Raw genomic sequence first — 20,521 nt, 5'->3', positions numbered from 1 at the left:
AGTTGCTCTGGCAGGTCCTGCCACCTAGTATCCTGGGATTTCAGTGGCTAGAGCCTAAAGAATATTTTTTAAAAAAATAAAAAATAATAATAATAAAAATAAAAAATAAATAAAAAAAACTAAAAAAAAATTTCGCACGTTTGACATAAATGCTTAATGAGATTGCTGTTAAGAAATCACTGGTTGGGGTTGAACGCTAAAGAAATGTGTTAAAAGGCCTAATTTTGATTTTTTGATGTTTTTAAATTTAGACATGCGCGGCTATATGATAGATGAAAATTAATAGTGGGAGGGAGGGGAGGCTGAAGACTGGGGGACAGAAGTAGAAGTAAGGGGTCGATAGAAGAGATGACCCCTGCTAGGCAGTGTGGCATGCCCATGTCACACCAGAGGGAAGTTTGGATGACAGGTGGGGGAGTTGCCAAAAAGTTACCTCCCTCTGCCAGGGATAGGGGTTGGAAGAAGACTGGGCTAGGTGTCCAGCCTGGGTCGCCGTATGGCTTCGGCAGTGATCAACTGCTGTCCTGGTCTTCGTTCCAATATCTTGGTTGTCCTTTCCTTGTGGTGCTGGTCAGTTTGTCACATCCATGTGTTTGGTCAAGTATGACTGTCCTTTCCTTGGGATTAATTTTCTTTTGTCTCATCTCTGGTTTAAGTCAGGTGTGCAGTGCCGGTTGTCACTAATTCTTGTGGTCAGTTGTGGTTGTTGAGTCAACCGTTGGGTTGGGAGGAAGCTGTTTGTAGTCGCTGTTTCTCTAGGTGTCAAGGTCACAAACTTGTGGTTTTCCTGTTTGTCGCAGGAGGTGGTCACTTTATTGAGAGCTTAGGTTTTCTTGACTTGTGGGGTGATGAGATCTTAGGGTCCCAATTCATTCTTCCCCTAGTGAGGTTGTGTCATTTTGTTGTTTGCACTTTCTCCTATGTTGGTAATTCCTTTTGTTGTCATTTATCTCGCCACTTTCCTAGTTTGGGTTTGATGGTTGTGGTAAAGTTTGTCGCTTGGCATATACGGCCTGGGCAAAGTCTGAGAAGGCTTTGAAAGTCTCAGCACTCTCTGGAAGGTGGTGTTCATTATTTCTCAGGATGAATTGAATCTTGGTGATTAATGCTAATCTGAGGTCCTCGTAGTGTTGGCATTCGTGCATCATGTGGTCCCAGGTCTCAGGGGACCCACAGGCACACAGGGGGTTGTCCACTAGACGAAGATGGCAGTTTACTTCTGATGGCACCATGTCCTGTCATCAGATATGTAACATGAAGACCTGGGGAAAACCGGGTCAGTAGCATTGGGTAGACTATATTTATCTCAGGGATGAATTTTGTTATTTGTCCCTTTGCTGTTTGGGACCAGCGTTGTTGCCATATCCAATGGAGGTAAACTAGAAGCCGCTTCTTTTCATTTGCTCTGTTGCTTGCAGGATCTGTGGTGAACTCTTTGTACGTGGTGCTTTTGCCTCTACCAAGCTGGAAATTCATCCCAGCTCAAACCACTTCCAGGTCAAGGGGCAGGCTTCCAGTCATCACTTATAGCGCAGGGGTGGAGACTGTGTGGCAAGCTCTTGTCATGGTGAGTAGTGCCGGTCTTTGGATGGTGAGAAGCTTTCTAGAATTTACCACAGTTGTGGCTTTGTTGTACCAGACTCCAGAGGCATAAGTCACCGCAGGGATGAATACAGCTTTGTATAAGAGGGCAAGGGTGTGCCTCTTCAGCCCCCAGTCTTTTCTTGCCACTATTTATCATTACCGTGTGTGTTTTCATTTTTTTCTGTAGATTTTTTAGGTGTGGTAGGAATGTGAGGCTTCTGTCCAGGGTGATGCCCAGGTATTTTAGCTCGGTTGTTAGTTTAATGGTTTTGTCCTGTATTTTGATTAGCGGCGGTCTCGTTAGGGAAAGGTGCCCTTTTAGCAAGATGGACTGAGTTTTCATCGGTGATATTTTTAGACGATGTAGTTGGTCCAGTGTTGCAGAACAGTCAGAGCGTTGTTGGCAGCAGTTTCAATCTGTGCCCTAGTTTCCGGCTACGAGCAAGGTGAGATCGTCCGCAAAGGCTTGTGCTCAGACATCCCTCAGATCTACGGCCAGAAATTCATCCAGCACATAGTTCCAGAGGAGAGGTCCAAGCACGGAGCCCTGCAGGCAACCCTTATGTATTTGTTGTCAAGTTTGGCAAAGAGTGTCTTAACGACAACTCTTCTATTTGAGAGATAGCTTTTGATGCAAGAATATAGGTTTTGGTTAGGTTAGTTCTGCCCTCCTCAACCATGCAAGGACGCTTGGCCACCAAAGGGTGTCAAATGCCCCAGAAAAATCAACTGAAATAAGCAGCAAACATTTGCTCTGACAGTTTTGAAGTGTCAGAGCAATGTTTTCTAGTGTGTCGGTTGTGCTTCTTTGTGCCCTGAAACCATATTGGTTTGGTGCTGGAAGTTGTGCCAAGTTGTAATACTTTTCTATTCTTTCACGGAGGAGTTGCTCAAAGACCTTGCTCAACACTGGGAGCAAGGCAATGGGTCGATATGACGCCGGTAGGTGCGGTGGTTTGCTGGGGTTTTTGATTAGAAGCTTAATAACAGCTTTCTTCCAATCTGTTGGGAATTGTCCCATTGCCAAACTGTGATTATAGAGGTTTAGCAAAAGGTCCAGAGCAAACTTGACTACCTTTTTCAATCTCAGGTTCAACCATGTCTTCTCCAGGCATTTTCCTATTTCTCAGTTAGCTGATGGCTAGGTGTAAGTCCAGGATTGTGAAGAGTGTCTCGGGCCGGTAGTGCTGTACTCATCATTGTCGCTGCAGAGTTTTTCCTGTTCACGGGTATTTTGGTCTTTTGGGGGAGTGGAACAGAGGTAACAACCTCACCCCGTGGCATCTTATTCATTGTAATCCGGTACATGGTGCGCCCAAGGGATCTTAGTTTCCCACCGAGGAGACAAGATTCTCCCAGGACAGCTTTCTCTGCTGCCTGATCATTGCAGTGTAGGCGTTTCTTGTCTTCCGATATTGCTGCTTAAACGTTTCAACATCCTGAGGTGGGCCTAGTACATACGCCTAGCCCACGGAAGGCTTGTCTTCTCCTTTGCACTTGGTTGCGTAGAGCATCTAACTCTTTCAACCACCATGGCACCGCAAACCTGTGCTGCTTGAAGTTGGCTATCAGTGGCTGCTGCAGGGCTCGCCGAATGGTGAAGGTTTAAGTCAGGTCTGATGTGGTCCATTCCTCTTGAGGCACCCAATCCATGACGTAATTGGTGAGTGACCTGGTAGCTAATGTCCCATCCAGTGTTGCCTCCCAGAGGGTGGAGGCAAAAGTTGGTAAGTTGTTGGGGCGATTCAGGACTATTAGTCCACTGGTAGTGATGTATTCTTCCAAGCACACTCCGTTTCTGGACCCCCTGCACTCCTGGGTGCAGCTGAACCAAGGGGAGGATGACAGTTTACGTCAGCCGAGATGAGTACTTTGTCTTGTGGGAGCTCGGTTAGTGCTTGGTTGAGGTACTGGGTTGCTGGTATTATGTCCTCTCCTGGACGACAATAGAGGGAGATGAGGAACATCTCTCCCAGAGGTGAAACAATGTGGGTGCAGGCAGCCCAAGGTGAACAGAGGTGAGTGACTTTGGTGATGGTTAGGTCCGGGTTCCGCACAATGATGGCTGCCCAGGGGGTTACACCATCTGCCTGTACAATTTTGTACCTTAAGGGATATCCCCCCCCCCAGACTTTATTTGCAACTGTGTAGGGTTCCTGAATTAGTAGAACATCGCAATTTTCTTCTTCTGCCTTTTTTGTGATTTGGTCTGTGACTGCATATGCTCTTTGGGCATTTGTTTTCATACATTTTAGACTCTTGTTGTTATATCCTTTATTCAGAGTTCCCATAATTGATTCTTTCCTAGTGGATGCTCTTGGCTTTCAGGTAAGTGGGCCAGTTTGTATCGCGAAGGGAGTGTGTGTATGTGGCATCTTCAGGTCCCTGCAGTTCACACAAACTGCGTCTTTACCCTTGTTTGGGCAGGAGCTAAAACTGTGTCCCTTTTCACCGCAGTGGCCGCAGGTCACAGTTTGGGAACACATGTGTGTTGTATGCCCAAATCAGCAGCAGCAGAAGCACTTTGGGACTGCTACATGCTCCCTGTATCGATGTGCTCCCCAGTTTATGTATATTCGGGTTGCCTCATTATGATTCTTCAGGTAGTTCAATCACCCAATTTGTGGCACTACCGTTCCTGCTTTTTGTCTGATATTTTTGCCGTACCGCTGTTGCTGGGTCAACCTCTGGTAGTCTTGTTGCAGGTTTCGTCTGTAAATCTCTTCTATAATGGTGGTTGATGTTGTGTCCTTTTCCAGGTCATACACCACGATGGAGGGCCCTTCTGCCTTGGTGGTTGAGCTACCAATCCAAGGGTGGGTATTTTGGCATTTTCTAAGATGCATTTAGCATCATCGCTGGTCACAGTTTCAATTATCACTCCCATGTTTCGAGTTTTCCTGATGAACTTTATTCTTGTGCTCTTTAGGTCTTCTGTCAGAAAGTCCATCACAGCTTTCTTAACATCTTCACTTGATTTGTGTGTGTCCAGTGTAGTGGGCTTGAGCACCACTAAGTGTGGTTTGGGGAGTAATGTCTTTCTCGGTGGCGGTTTGTCTCTGCCATCTGGCCGGGAGACATTTGTCCTCAATGCTTCAGAATTGGTCGGGGAGCGTTGTGGGATTTCATTTTCCCCATCTTGATGGAACGCTTCCAATTTAGCGTTGGCCTTTCGGACTCGATATGAGACTTGAGGAGAATAGTTTCCATCTTAGTCCATAGGGACACAATATCTGCTCGTAACCATGTAGTAATTCGGTTGTTCTATTCCCTCAGCAAGTTTTCAAGCTCAGTTCTGAGAAACAGGATTTGTTCTGGGACCGGTCCTTCCGGCAGGGTAGGATCAAGGAGTCAAACCTCTTTCAGCAGCTTTGTTGTTTGGGTTTGTAGCTCAGGTTGGGTCTTGTTGGGGTCAGTCTGAGATCTGGTCTCTCGTTTATGCTTTGGGACCACGTGTAGCTTGTTTCTTTTCGCTATACTATACATAAATAACATTTCCACACATATGAGCAACAAGAGGTTATGGGAGTGATAGAATGAAACTATTTAAATTTACTATTAGGCCTTCCCAAGTGCTTGGTTCACTCTAATGAAAATCACATATAGGTATTTTTTTTTTTTTTTTTTTTATGAAAACCCCAAACACGAAAGGTATCAAAACCTATAGTACTTAGTACCGTGCATGGGTTGAAGGAGAAGTATGGGGGGAGGGGGATACCGGATATACACATATGGCTAGCATGTTACTATATAGCTTTACATATGTAAACTTAAAAAAGTCCATAGTTCTTAAAATAATTGTCTAAATCTCATGAAAAGTCACTTGTAAGTCCAGTTTATTTCCCTCTATCATTTGAGACCATTGCTGATTCAAAATTCCATAATTTCACTGAAAAATAACACTTTTATAAAGGAGCTCACAAAAAATGTGACTATTTGCTGGTATGATATTTCCTTCGTTGTGTAGCCACGCTTTTCATTGACTATGGCGTGATGGTGAAATTGCCGTAGGCAATATGTTCTATGCAAATGTTCTGATAGTCATAAGAGGGTTTTGGATGTTTATTTCAGTTAGTGGGGAAGGAACCTATATGAATGAAATGATGTGTTAATGCAAATACAAGGTGTTAATATAAATAAAAGAAGTATGTTAATGAAAAAAATATATAGGAAATGCTATTTTCTCGACAAGGGCCAGTATAACTTTTCTAAGGCACAACAACACATGTATGTCCGAGGGGATAGCTACACTGGTGTCCAAAGAAAGTGCATCACCTAGGAATTTTGCCTTTCGAACCTTTTTCCAAGTTGGTATGTTACATTAATGACTAGCATCACAAATAAAAATATAAACAAAAGATATTTATTAATAGTTAAGGCAAAGCTAAGTAATATTTGACAGGTGCTCTCAAAATTTTCCAAAACGAGCATTTGCAAACTTTATACAACAGTTTTGGTAAACATGACAATTATGGCATGTTTACATATAGGTATTTTTTTTTTTTTTTTTTTTATGAAAACCCCAAACACGAAAGGTATCAAAACCTATAGTAGAAATGTTATCAGAAGTCCTCACAATTTGCTTCAGTTTATCATTTTAAATGGAAAACAAAATGAAAAGTTCACCAGGTGCAAACTAATATTTAGTTGAACTGCCTCTAGCACTGATGACAGCAGCACACCATCGAGGCATTGACAAGATCAATTTCTGAAGATAATCAACTGATAATTCGCGGTTCCAAATACGAATTATGGCTTCCTGAAGTTCACGAAGAGTCTTTGGTTTCTTTCTGGCAACTGCAGATTCCATATGATGCCAACAGTTCTCTATAGAATTCAGGTCCGGGCTGTTTCCTAGCCAGCTAAGAGTTGTAATGGACTGTTCTTCCAACCATTTTTTCACCTGTAACAAATGTAAATACATTACTGTCGAACCTCTAATGCAGAAATGAAGCTAAAGTAACTACAGAAGTGCCTACTTACACTTTTCGTCCGATGACAAGGAGCAGAGTCACCTTGAAAGATGCAGTTACTTGGCAGGTTGAAATGGTCTCTAATGGTTGGTAGCAATTTGCCTTCCAATATAGGCAGGTATCCATTGGCATTTATGAAACCTTTTATAAACTGTAGGTGAATTACTCCGCGATACGAAATGGCTGGTAGAGAATTTCACTGTAGACACCATACAGTCTGGATGGTATTCTTCACCACATCTACGGCGAAATGTTTTGTCTCCCATCAGAGCCATGCAGGTCGAATTTCTTTTCATCCAAGAAAATAACTCATGTCCACTGCTCGGAAGTCCATTTGACATGCTCCTTACACCAAATTAATCGGGCCTTTTTCATTTTTTGCTTGAGGAGGGGCTTCTTTTTAGGATGACAGGCTACAAGTCATTGAAGAGGCACCTTCTGACTCTTATTGCACTTGCTACCACTCCTGTATGTTCTTTTTTTCCATTCTCTTTTCAGTTCAGATGAAGAAGCTTTACAGTTTTTAAGGTGTAAGTGCTTCAAAACACAGTCCTGTTTTTTCACGAGGAGCTTTAAAAAACAACCCTGTTTCGTCACAGTTGTAAATATCCTTAGCTTCAAAATCACGACATAAATCTTCCAATTTGACGGTCCACTCTGTTACAACCCCAGTATCAACAGATCCACCTTCACCACTTAGGGTTTTCCAAGAAATTTTATGCCGAGTTTTGAACTTGTCTAGCCATCCCACAGAAGCTTTGAACTCATTTACTCCCATAGATTTCGCAACCTCCAAAGCCTTTTCCCTAATAATAGGCCCATTAATGGGAATTTTTTTAGCACGTGCGCGACAAAACCACTCATACATAACATTGTCAATTTGAAGTCCAACAATTTTTGGGAATGATTTTTGAACCTGATCATTTATGTGTTGCCAAAATTGTTTGAGCAGTTCATTTTTTTTCTTTAGGATGTCGCTTACCTGCGTCTTCCCGATTTTGAATTTTGTAGCGAGATTGTGAACATTATTTTTTTTGCCAATCGTACGCATTAATGAGTTCGACTTTATCTTTTAAAGTTAAATGTTTATGAGAAGACATTGTGCACTTCACACGACACTGAACAAAACTGAAAACTGAAACTCAAAAGACGAAAGGCCGACCATATTCACCCCCCCCTGCACTCACCGAATTCATCAGAAGTTTTACACGTGCCTTAAAATTCTTGAAAAAGGGTTTAGAACCGCGATGTAAACCTTGATAAAATTCAGAGAATCGGAAATAGAAAATAAACACACGATTGAGGCAATACATGGAAGAAACGTTCCTAGAAAAAGGGCCGTGAGCTCGCCAGCTGTCCGTTATGGGGAGATCAAATTAAGTGCTAATCTAAACGAAACAGTGCAGATTGCCTGTCCGCATCCGTTACAGAGAATGTCCACTAGACAGAAGCTGAAAACACATTAAAACCAATAGAGGAGAGTTGGGGAATTTGAAAATGTCCGTTGTAGAGAGATGTCCGTTAAAGAGAGGTGTCCGTTAGAAGTTTCACTGTATATGTTAAAAATCAGTTGCCTCAAGTGAAAAGAAAACCCAATGAGAGAAATTAAATATTAAGGAATAAGATGTCATCGAGGAGGATTGAACTTTAGAGGTCCACAAACCATTGTAATACCCATGATTTTTTTGCCCCCCAAAAACTAATTTTTGTCCCCTTAGGGGAGATATCGTTCCATTGAGAATTCCTGATTAAGACCATTTGAGAATGGGGCCCTATTCAACAGAACCAGTTGAACATGCTTGGTCAGCAGCCCTGTCTGCAGACTTACTTAACAAGTACAGGGCAATGTTGAAAAAAAGTCACAAGTTAAGGTTATATCTGAAAGTGTCTGCAATTCTGCCCAGACATGATAGGAGGGAATATATGATGACAGCCTTGTCGATCTATTCTGCCCTGGAGAGACTGAGCAAGGCTCATGGGTAGAATTTTTCTTAGCATGGTCTGTACTTATTAACAGGAGAGCCTACTTCTACAGGGATGGGATACACTTAAATAAAAAGTGGTCAAGAATATTTGCTGATGCTATTGAGACAGTGTTATGTGGGTTGGAAAACTGCTAGCTTGAGAGAATACACAGACTAATATATTAACAACAGCTGCAGGCAGAGATGAAAATGAATCTCGCACTGTTTCTATTGGAAAGACCAGCAGCCTCAAAAGCAAGGTATTGGAGATTTCAAGGACTGCTGAGAGTCATCATGCAACAAGTAAATAAATGGACTCTGTTAGAGTAACTAAGAATAAGAACAGGTGCATGTATACTTACAGTTACACCAATCTCAGGAGCATAGTAAATCAGTTTGATGAATTTGAAGTGCTGGTCAAGGCACCAAATGCAGACATTGTTGGGATATCAGAGATGTGCCACTCAGATATAAGGGCTGCAGAATTTGAATATGGGGAGTAATAATATGTATAAAGAAAGGACAGACAGGATATGAGGGGATAGAGGTGTTATACTCTTAGTTAAGCATATAAAAACTAAAGCAGTGCATCCAGTTGACATGGGTGGCCAGTGCAATGATAATCCAGTTTGGTGTGACATAAGTGCTGGGAAAGCAAAAGTGAGAGCAGGAGTGTTATAGGCTTAATGACTGATGATTAACCCCAGGGGCTCACATCTGGTGAGTATGGGCTTGGCACACCCAGGGTCCTGAGCTGGATATCATCATTCTTCTCTTCCTTGGTAATTCCTCTCTCTCTCTCTCTCTCTCTCTCTCTCTCTCTCTCTCTCTCTCGGTAACTTAGAAAATTTTTTTTTGGCTGGTGCAGCAAAAGCCTCAGGCTTTCTTGCACCACATGCCTAATGATAATAATAATGTTAATAATAATTATTAGTACAAGGAACAACTGTACAGAGAAATAGTTGGTCAATAAATCAAAATGTCTTAAAACAGGGTATTTTAACTTTCCAGATACTGACTATAACTTGAGAGTTAGTCGTCACTCACAGAATAGCTAGACTTTTGTGGATTTAGTGGATGACTGTTTTCTTCAATAGCATGTTAGAGAGAGACAACAAGAGACAGAAATACTATACCAGCAGTAATTATTTATGCATTAAACATCTGCAGAAAAAGAACCACTGGATGGCAGTAATCACAGTGTATAGATTTGGGATTTACTTAACAATGAAACTACCATCGTGGGTAAAAGGAAGGGTTTTTGCTTTCATAAAAGGTGATTACAGTGGCCTCAGACAGTTTTTAAATTTTAGACAGTGGGACATATTGATGATGTTACCAAGCACAAATACTAAATGGGAAGCATTCAAGGAATTAATCATAGACGCTACTAGGTTTATCATACCAACTAAGAAACGCTGTTCAAGATTTAGACATAAGTGGATGTCAGATGAACTAATGAGACTTGTGACGGAGCAGAAAATGCATGGGATACATATAAATTATCACATGACACAGAAGCCTATGGTAGATATAAACTAGTCTCTATATAATATTGGTTTAAGTACACCATAGAAAACTCTTAAACGAAAAAACTACCTTTGTAGTTTGAAGGGGCATCATTTTATCTGTATCATATTGTGCTCCCCCTTCACAACGAGTAGCCATGTATTGCACTACCTCAAGTAAGTAATGCTTCACCAAAAGAGAAGACTATTGTTACTTATTCTCGGTAGACACCACCACCTGGACAGCACCGTTACTTATTCGAGGTCGTGCAATACATGGCAACTCATTGTGAAGGAGGAGCACAATATGAGATACAGATAAAATGATGCCCCTTCAAACTACAAACATATTTTTTTTTATTTAAGAGAGTTTTTATGGTGTACTTACACCAATATTATATAGAATATTTATGCTCTTAAACATATGATGCTTTATTGCACCAATCTTCATTTTAACATTATCGTGTAAACCTTCTGACATCTATCATATTGTGTGATTATCTTCACAACTGGATTGTCATGTCTGCAATACCAGGGTGCCTGCCCACCCACCGATGAAGGGCCAACAAGCCTTGAAACAGTGCTGTCTGCGATGCCCACCGAGAATAAGTACGAACAGTCTTCTCTTTTGGTGAAGTGTTACTTATTTGAGGTAGTGCATTACATGGCAACTCATTGTGAAGGAGGAGCACAATATGAGATACAGATAAAATTATGCCCCTTCAAACTGCAAATGTAGTTTTTTCGTTTAAGAGTTTTCTATGGTGTACTTACACCAATATTATATAGAATATTTACACTCTTAAACATATGATGCTTTATTGCATCAATCTTCATTTTAACTTAAACTAGTCTGTAATGAAATCACAAAGTTAGGCACGCAAAAGCAGATTATGAGAAATCTTTGGCAAAGGGGTCTGGGAGTCTAAAACATTGATGGAATTGACATTTGGGTGAAATTCAAGACAAGTGGACACAATTTCAGCAAAGTCCGAACAGTCTGTGACAGCCAACTCCTCTTGCACCTTCACGATTGTGGGACAGTTATTAATCCTGGGTATAACCTCCATGCACAAGCACACTGTGGGTGACCACCCAGGTGTGAACCAACTTAAGCAGGGGTTGAGGTGTGGTGCACACACCACATGAAGGAATGCCACCCCTCTGTTACCAGGCATTACTAGGCAGTAGATGATTCTCATCAACTGGCCCAATACCACCACTTTGCTTATTGGAGGCATGAAGTGGTGGAACCCATGCTTAGTCTCCAGAGCTAAGTTCCAGTCAACCCTTCCCCATCTTTACCATCATGCAGTATGACTGATGACTTTGAGATTATGATGAACATCACGCGAGATCCAATCTTCCCTACATTTCGAGCAGACGTTACGTCAAGGATCTGGGTATATTCTTACCATGTGTATGCCATATCCAAAAATTTCATTACTTCATACAGCATGACCCCCTCTTTTTTTTACTACTGAATATGCCATGAATTGTCCAACTAATAGAGTAAGCTTATCTGCGAAAAGATCTAAACCTCCCAAACAATTCCCATTTCATTTCACAAATATATGTGGTCTCAATTCTAATCTCAACGATGTCCATTTCAACTTGAAGTTTGCCAAACCCCGTGTACTTTTTCTGACAGAATCTTAGTTATCGGTTGTGTGACATAAGCATTGGAAAGGGAAAATGAGAGTAAGAGTGTGAACTACTGCTCATCTCAGTTACCCAAATTATTTGCTGTATGATTCCTTTGCCTCAAAGGTGGTACTTGTGTATACATCCGTTCCAATATTCCCTGTCAGAGACTTGGTAATTTGGAATCTACTCTTGTCAATCTTCTCTGGCTTAAAATCTCTCTACCTCATTATTTCAAATTCATCTGTTGTCTCTACCATTCTCCCAACTCCACTAATCATTTGCATCTCTTTGACTTCCTCTCTTTGCAACTTGACTTTCTCCACCCAACTTTCCTAACAGTGAGGTAATTTTCCTTGGTGATTTTAACGTTCACAACTTCAGCTAGCTTCCATTTTCTAGTCAAACCGACCCAGCTGGTCGAGTTGCTGAGGCATTTGCAATTACTAAGGACCTTACACAGATTGTTCATTTACCCACAAGAATATCAGACAATCCTAACCATACAGCCAACACGCTTGATCTTTTTCTCACAAACAACCCTTAAGAGTACACGGTCAAAGTGAGTGGTTCTTTAGGCATCTCAGATCACAACTTGGTGAGTGTCTCTTCTCCAATGGAGCCTTTATCTCATGGCTATTCCCAACTTCTTATTGTTTGGCATTACAAGAAGGCAAAATGGGATGACCTGCGAGATTTCTTTTCTTCTTTTCCTTGGTCGGATTACTGTTGGAGACCGCCCCCGAATCCACAGATGCTCTCATAATTATGACTAAGGGGACACTGCCCCAGGGTTTGTTTACTTCCTTCTTTTTTTTTTTTTTTTTTTTTGATTTGGTAGTTGTTGGCGCATCGGCTTCTGTGGCCATATTGCACCTCCAAAGGTTTTTGCAGTACAGTGATCCAAGCCCGAGGCGGGAATCGAACCCGCGACCTTTGGGTTGCCGGGCAGGTACTTTACCCACTCGGCTAGCCCGGTCGGCTTTACTTCCTTCACTGCCTCCCTTAATATAATTGGCTAGATCCCATCTACCACAGGTGCCTTTCTTATGTTTAACTTCAACTATTTCTCTTCCACTTCTCTCTCAGTTATTAGAGTTTGATAAACTTCTGGCATCTTCTTCCGTAAAGAATGTGTGAACGTAGATGCAAAATACTCATTCAGTTTGTAAGCAACCTGAGCAGAATCATTAACAGTTGAACCATTGATATTAAGTGGGCTAGTCTGTTTCTTTCCTTTCCTTCTAGTGTGTATATAAGTCAAGAAATCTATCCTGTTGTCTTTGCATCCTTTTTTTTTATGAAAACCCCAAACAAATGAGGTATTAGACCCTATAGTACTTAGTACCGTGCTTGGGTTGGAGATTGAGAGGAGATATTTGTTGACATTAGATTTTAACTTCTGTAGACTGAAATACGCATGAAGGAAGGTTGTTCCAAAAAACAGCAGTTGATTGAATAAATGAGGAAGATGAAAAGTTGATTCTGTGAGTTTGAAGTTGGACAGTAAATGGATGTTGGCTGGTGGCGGCACGTGTTCGGACTGTTTTGAAAGAGAGAGCGGGAATTATAGAAGCCAATTCAGAAGAATAGTGCCCATGGATCTGTAGAAAAGGCATGCAGCCGAAACAGTACGTCTATGAGACAGAGTGGAGAGACTCTGTTGAGAGGAGTCATTAATTAGCCTAACTGCCCTCTTTTCAATGGAATCAAAAGCCTGAGAGAGGTTTTGGGGACACTGCCTCAGATGTGGGAACAATATTCCATGGTAGGGCAGATTTGCAATTTATACAGCGTGAACAGCTGTTTGGAAGAAAAGTTACACCGAGAGCGAAAGAGAAAAAAGTTTTTTTAGATGCAGAGGAAGCAATATTTATAATGTGCTTGTGCCAAGAGAGATTAGAAGTCAGGGTAATCCCCAAAAGAGATATATCATTTTGCCTAGAAATCGGAGTGTTACCAAAGATAAGCATAGGAGCAGAAGAATCCTTTTTGCGAGATATAAGACAAGAATGAGTTTTAGAAGGAATGAAATCAACTAAGTTGTCTTTGTCCCACTGGAGAATTACCTGGAGATCGGCATTTAAGGAATTGGTAGCGGATATTTGAGAAGTTGAAGCTGATTGAGCATTGCAAGGTTTCTCAAAATGGAAAGTGGAATGCAATGTGCTATCATTGGCAAGACTATGGATAGGATTTCCAGTCAGTGGAAGGTCATTAATATACAAGACGAAAAGAGTGGGGGAAAGAACTGAACCTTGGGGGACAACAGCATTAGTGGAGAAGTCAGAAGACAGAGAGCCATCTACCATCACCCTCAGTGAGCAATCAGAGAGAAAACTGGATAACCAATTACAAAAAACTGTTGGCAAACCATAAGATGGAAGCTTGTTTAGAAGACCTTTATGCCAAACACGATTGAAAGACAGATGTCAAGAGAAACTGCTTGTGTTTCACCAAATTTTTCCATTGAATTTGTCCATAAAAGGGTAACATAAACCAGAATATTACCAGTGGATCGATATTGACGGAATCCATACTGGCGATCGTTGATCAGACAGAAGGTTTCTAGGTAGTTTAAGAGTTGGCGGTTAATTGATTTCTCCATTACCTTAGAAAGATGAGAAGTAATTGCAATGGGACGATAATTGGATGGGAGGGATTTGTCACCCTTTTTAGGAACTGGCTGGATATGAGCAAATTTACAAGCAGAAGGAGAAACATCTTTGGGATAAGAAAGTGAAAAAAGGCGGCAAAGAATAGGAGTAAGTTCAGGAGTACGGGTTTTGAGAAAAAGTGGAGAAACACCATCAGGACCTGGAGCTTTCTTAGCACCACGATTTGTCAAAATCCTTCTGACATCCTTTTGATGGAAGACCACAGGAGGCATTGAATGGAGCATGTTGGGAATGATGGGAGGTGGTTTACCAAGATCATTAATACATGAGTTGGAAGAAAAATGGGATGCTAGCAGATCAGCTTTATCCTTGGCTGAAGTGACAACAGAACCATCTGATTTTGACAGAGGTGGGAGCTGAGATGGGCAATGGAGCCTTTATCTCATGGCTATTCCCAACTTCTTATTGTTTGGCATTACAAGAATGCAAAGTTGGATGACCTTCGAGATTTCTTTTCCTTGGTCGGATCACTGCTGCTGCTCCTGCCCACCTGGCTATGGAGGCGCCTTACAATAATGCATTAACCATTTTCTAATTGTTGATTTTTTAATGGTTTGTATGGATTTCTAGAAACATTTCAACTGATGAATTTCTCGAAGAAACAGTAGTGGCCAAATTAAAATATTTTATACTGCTTGATTTTAATGCGTTGTTTCTGTCTGCTTCTACCATTTTATATATATATATATATATTTCTGCATCAATAAACAACACTGAACAACTGCAGTGTTGTTTCATTGATTATTGTTATTAATTGAGGTGTTTCAAAATGATCACAATAAGTGGCACCCACTGCATATATTTTTAATACTAGCCTCAAACGAGCATCAGACCCCTGACATTTTGAAAACACAATGTAATTGCACTTTGTTTGCAAAGGGTTGGGGGTCTGATCCTTGGTTTGGTATAGTTGTTAAAAGGCATACAGTGCTTGATTATATTTAAATGGAAACTTGATTATATTTAAACAGATTATAAATGGAAAGTGTAAGTGCTGACAGTGCTAGGAAACGAAACAAACTTGATTTAGAAATGAATATGATTAAGAATTACAAAGCAGGACAAAGTTTTCTGAGCAGTGCAGACGGTCTGCAAGAGTAGCTCATGGTGTCTTGTCAATGATATACAGGAATTTTTCTAGTAGGGATAAGGAGGTGATTATCCCCTTGTATAAGACAATGGTCATGCCACACCTTGAGTACTATATACTGGTCTGGAGGCCTCATTTTAAGAACGATGTAGAGCTGTTGGAACGAGTACAGAGAAGGGCAACAAGATTAATGAATGGAACAAAGGGTTGCTCTTACGAAGAAAGGATTAAAAGGTTTTGCAGATTACAGTGTTTGGAGACTAGGCACTTGCAAGGTGATCTGATTGAGGTGTATAAAGCCTTGAATGGTTTCAGCATGCTCAGTGCTGATGGGATTCTTCCTGTTGCTCAGAATAATCACCTGAGAGGGCATAAATTCAAATTGAGGAAAGACAGTTGTAGGATGGGTTTCTCAAGGGGAAGTCTTGTCTGACCAATTTGATTGGATACTATGATGTGGTCACAAAGGAACTGGATGCAAAAAATAATTTTGATATCATATACTTGGCTTTCAGGAAAGCTTCTGATACTGTTTCACATGGAAGACTACTGTACAAATTGGAGCAGTATGGCATTACGGGCAAGTTGCTACAATGGATAAAAAGTTGGTTGAGTGGAAAAAGACAGAGTGGTAAAGAATGGATACTGCTCTACATGGACTAATGTTATTAGTGGTGTCCCTCAGGGTTCAGTGTTACTCCCATTGTTGTTTTGTATATTTATCAACGATATTGATGAAGGTATATCAGGCTTATGTCAAATTTTGCAGATGATACAAAGGCTGCCAGGGTTGTTAATAACAGGAATGACAGTATGCTGCTTAAACAGGATCTGTAAAAGTTGGGTAGATGGGCTGAGAAGTAGCAACTGAAGTTTAACATTGACAAATGCAAAGTATTGCATATGGATAGCAGTAACCCCAGATAAATGTACCAACTGTGTTGTGATATACTCAGGGTAGTGGAGAATGAAGAAGATCTGTGGTTAATTGTGCAGTCAGATATGAAGGTTTCTGACCAGTGCAGACAGGCTGCCAGAGTAGGTCATGGGGTCTTGTCAATGATATACAGGAATTTTGCAAGCAGGAATAAGGAGGTGATTATCCCCTTGTATAAGGCAATGGTCAGGCCACAACTTAAGTACTGTGTACAGGTCTAAAAGGCTCATTTTAGGAAAGATGTAGGGTTGCTAGAATGAGTCCTAAGAAGGGCAACAAAACTGGTGAAAGGAACAAAGGGTGCTCTTATGAAGAAAGGCTTATGGTCGGCAAATTGCAGTTTCTGGAGACTAGGCACCTGCACGGTGATCTTACTGAGGTGTATAAGGCCTTGAATGGATTGAGCAGGCTCAATGCTGATTGGATGTTTCCTCTTGCTCAGATTACAAACCTGAAGGGGCATAGATTCAAACTGAGGAACAACAGTTGTAGAATAGATATGCGGAAGTTTGCCTTTAGCCAGCGGGCAGTTTATTGCTGGAACACACTTCCATCTGTTGTTGTGGAAGTTGATAGCTTAAATAAATTCAAGGCAAAACTAGACAAACATTTGGAGTGAATGGATCAGTTGGAGTGACCGGATGGGTGAAATGGGAAGGGATTTTTTTTTTTTTTTTTGGCTGATCCTGTATAAGCTTGCTTTCTTGTATCATGTGTCTCTACTAATGCTAGCATGTAAAATGATATTGAGTAAAATTATTATTATTATTAGCCATATGGTGCAAGGAAGCTCGAGGCTTATGCTGCACCAGCCAAAAAAAATTTCTGAACTACCCCGAGAGAGAGAGAGAGAGAGAGAGAGAGAGAAATAAAAGGCAATCACCAAGGAAGAGAAGAATGATGATATCCAGCACAGGACCATGGGTGTGCCAAGCCCATACTCACCAGATATGAGCCCCGGGTAGGATAAGATGCAGTACAAGAAATTGAAAAGGTTCCACTTTCAAACAGTACGATAAGTGAATGTACTGATGACATACCACATGATGCTGAAGAGATTTTGTGTAAGAAACTGAAAAACAACATCTTCTCTATCCAGGTTGATGAGTTAACAGATTTCACCAATAAATGTTATGCTGTAGCAGTTATAAAATTTGTAAATGATGCTGAAATTCAAGAAAACTTTTTCTGTTGAAAAGAGCTGCCCAAAACAAGCAAAGGCCAAGATATATTTAATGTTTTGTCTTCATATCTGTAAACAAAAGGTCTGTCTTGGAGGAACTGTGTTGGCATCTGTACTGATGGTGCCCCATCAATGGTTGGCTCCATGAGAGGTTTTGCCTCTCTTGTAAAGAAAAATAAATCCTGACATTGTCACAACACACTGCTTTCTTCACAGAGAGGTGCTGGTATCAAAAACTCTTGGAGATGAAATGAAAAACGTTCTGGATGATGCTACAAAAATGGTTTACTTTATTAAACAAAGACCAGTTCAGTTGACAATGTTTAAAAAGCTGTGTGAAAACCTGAACAAAGAGCACATAAATCTCCTGCTACATACAGAAATCAGGTGGCTTAGCAGAGGAAGAGTTCTCAACAGGCTGTTGAGCTAAAAGGTGCATTTCAGGAGTACTTTCAAGAAAATAGTAAGCCAGATTTTGCTGAGTACTTTGAAGATGAAGAATGGCTACAGAAACTAGCCTACTTAGCAGAAATTTTTCATCACATGAACCAGTTGAACCAGGCTCTGCAAGGCCCTGGAGAAAATGTTTTGATTTCAAGTGACAAGATTCTTGGATTAAAAAGGAAACTGAATCTTTGGGAAAATCATGTTGCAAAAGGAAATCTTGAAATGTTTCCACTGCTCCTTCAGAGTGAGGAAGGATATCAGCAAGTTTCAAGTCTTACTGAAAACCACCCGGAAGAACAAAACTGAACAGTATTTTCTTTCCCTTTCCATACAAGTATGACTGGGTCTGGGTAAGGACCCTTTCTCAATCTTCTGCTCAGCCTGAGAATCTGACTTTGAGAGAAGTCAATGTGACTTCTCTCAAAGTCAATGTAAAAATTTTTGTGAGCTGCAGTCTGATCGTACACTCAAGATGAGATTTACTGATCTGTCCCTAGACAAGTTCTGGATTTCTTTGAAAGAAGAGTATCCTGCCATTCATAGGAAAGCAATGAACATTTTGTTGCAGTTTTCAACTTCTTACATATGGGAGATAGCTTTTTCTTTGTTTAACAAGCATTGAGAGCAAGGACAGAAATCATATAATTTCAGTTTAAGGTGAAATCCATGTGTGCTTATCTCATGTTTGACCCAGAATTGAGAGTTTGTGCAGCAAAAAACAAGCACCAGTTTCACATTAAAGAGGTAATTTTTATTCTCAAAAATAACACTTTCTATGCATATATAGGCCTATAAAAGAGATCAAGAAACCAACACGTGTATAATAGTTTTAATAGTTTTGTAACTGTTAGGCCTATATTTGAGCCTGATCATGTCACTCAGTAAGAAAATGTTTTTTCAAAGTCTTGTATGAAATTGTGTCATAGTATATTTTTCTTTATTGTTCAACATTGTCAATAAATTTTCATTTTTTGTGGGGAGCAGGAACCATACAAAGGGTAGGCTAATAAGTTGGCCAACATAAACAGATCCACAGAAATATATCATTCTCTACTCAACCCTGTGGACCCAACACCGATACACAGGGTTCGGTGTTGGGTCCACTGTTGTTTTGTATATTTATCAATGATAATGATGAAGGTATATCAGGTGTTGAAGTTTGCAGATGATACAAAGGTTGGTAGGGTTCTTAATGACAGTAATGGCAGTGTGCTACTGCAACAGAATCTAGAAAATTTGGGCAGATGGGCTGAGAAGTGGCAACTGAAGTTTAACATTGACAAATGCAAAGTACTACATATGAGTAGAAGTAACCCCAGAGAAACGTACCAACTGTGTGGTACTAAACCAGAGAAACGGTGGTAGAAAATGAAAAAGACCTGGGAGTAATTGTGCAGTCAGATATGAAGTTTTCTGAGCAATGCAGACAGGCTGCCAGGGCAGGTCATGGGGTTTTGTCAATGATATACAGGAATTTTGCTAGCAGGGAAAAGGAGGTAATTGTCCCTCTGTATAAGGCAATCGTCAGGCCACGCCCGAGTACTGCATACAGGTGTGGAGGCCTCATTTTAGGAAGAATGTAGATTTGCTTGAGCATGTACAGAGAAGAGCAGCAAGATTGGTGAGAGGAAGGAATGAAGAGATCCTCTTACCAAGAGAGGCTTAAGTTCTTCAAATTGCAGCGGATGGAAACTAGGCATCTGCGAGGTAATCTGATTGAGAGGTATAAGGCCTTGAATGGATTGAGCACACTGAATTCTGATGGGATTCTTCCACTTGTTCAGATTACGAACCTAAGGGGGCTAAATTCAAATTGAGGAAAGACAGATGTAGAATAGATGTGCGGAAATTTGTCTTTAGCCAGCGGATGGTTAATTACTGGAACAAACTTCCATCTGTCTTTGTGGAAGTTGATAGATTAAATAAACTTAAGGAGGAACTGTACAAACATTTAGAGGGAATTGTTGTGTAAATTTTTATTTTATTTTTTTATTTTATTATTTTTTGGCTGATGCTGCATAAGCTCATATACTTGTTTTCTTGCATCACATGCCACTACTACTACTACTACTCAAAAGAGGACTGACAATTATTATTGGATTATTATATCTACAACTTACTGATCAAGCTAACATACCCTGAGCTGTATATATAATTTTTATGCAGGTGTTCCTCGAGACCTAAAAATTATTTAAGGTGTTCCTCCAGGTAAAAAGGTTGAGAAAGACTGATCTGGAGTATAACCAAAAAGTAAATTTTAATTTATATATCAAATAAAAAAAAAATAAAAACTGATGGAATATCAAAGTTTTCTAAAATAAAAAAAGCAATAAAATTTTAAACTTATGGCAAATAAAAAAAAAATAAAAAAAAATTGCAAAGGCCCTCAGGGTGGTCCGCAATTACCTTAGCCAGGATATCGCAAGGCATAGATAGTTTGAAATCCCCTCAATATGACTCATTCGTCATTACTAATTCTAAGCAAACAATTTATAAATCACTTTCAAAATTTC

At 40.5% G+C, this 20,521-nt stretch overlaps 1 protein-coding gene across 2 annotated transcripts in view; it reads right to left on the bottom strand.

The window, feature by feature from the left end:
- Positions 1 to 20,521, bottom strand: part of Serinc (serine incorporator TMS1) — a 144,163-nt gene that overhangs the window by 123,015 nt on the left and 627 nt on the right. The window lies entirely within an intron of this gene.

Source organism: Mastigoproctus giganteus, chromosome 14, assembly GCF_048544385.1.
Source record: "Mastigoproctus giganteus isolate SK-2022 chromosome 14, ASM4854438v1, whole genome shotgun sequence".
Taxonomy (NCBI): domain Eukaryota; kingdom Metazoa; phylum Arthropoda; class Arachnida; order Uropygi; family Thelyphonidae; genus Mastigoproctus; species Mastigoproctus giganteus.
The sequence above is the reverse complement of the archived record's forward strand: the minus strand, read 5'-3'. Positions and strand labels throughout refer to the sequence as shown.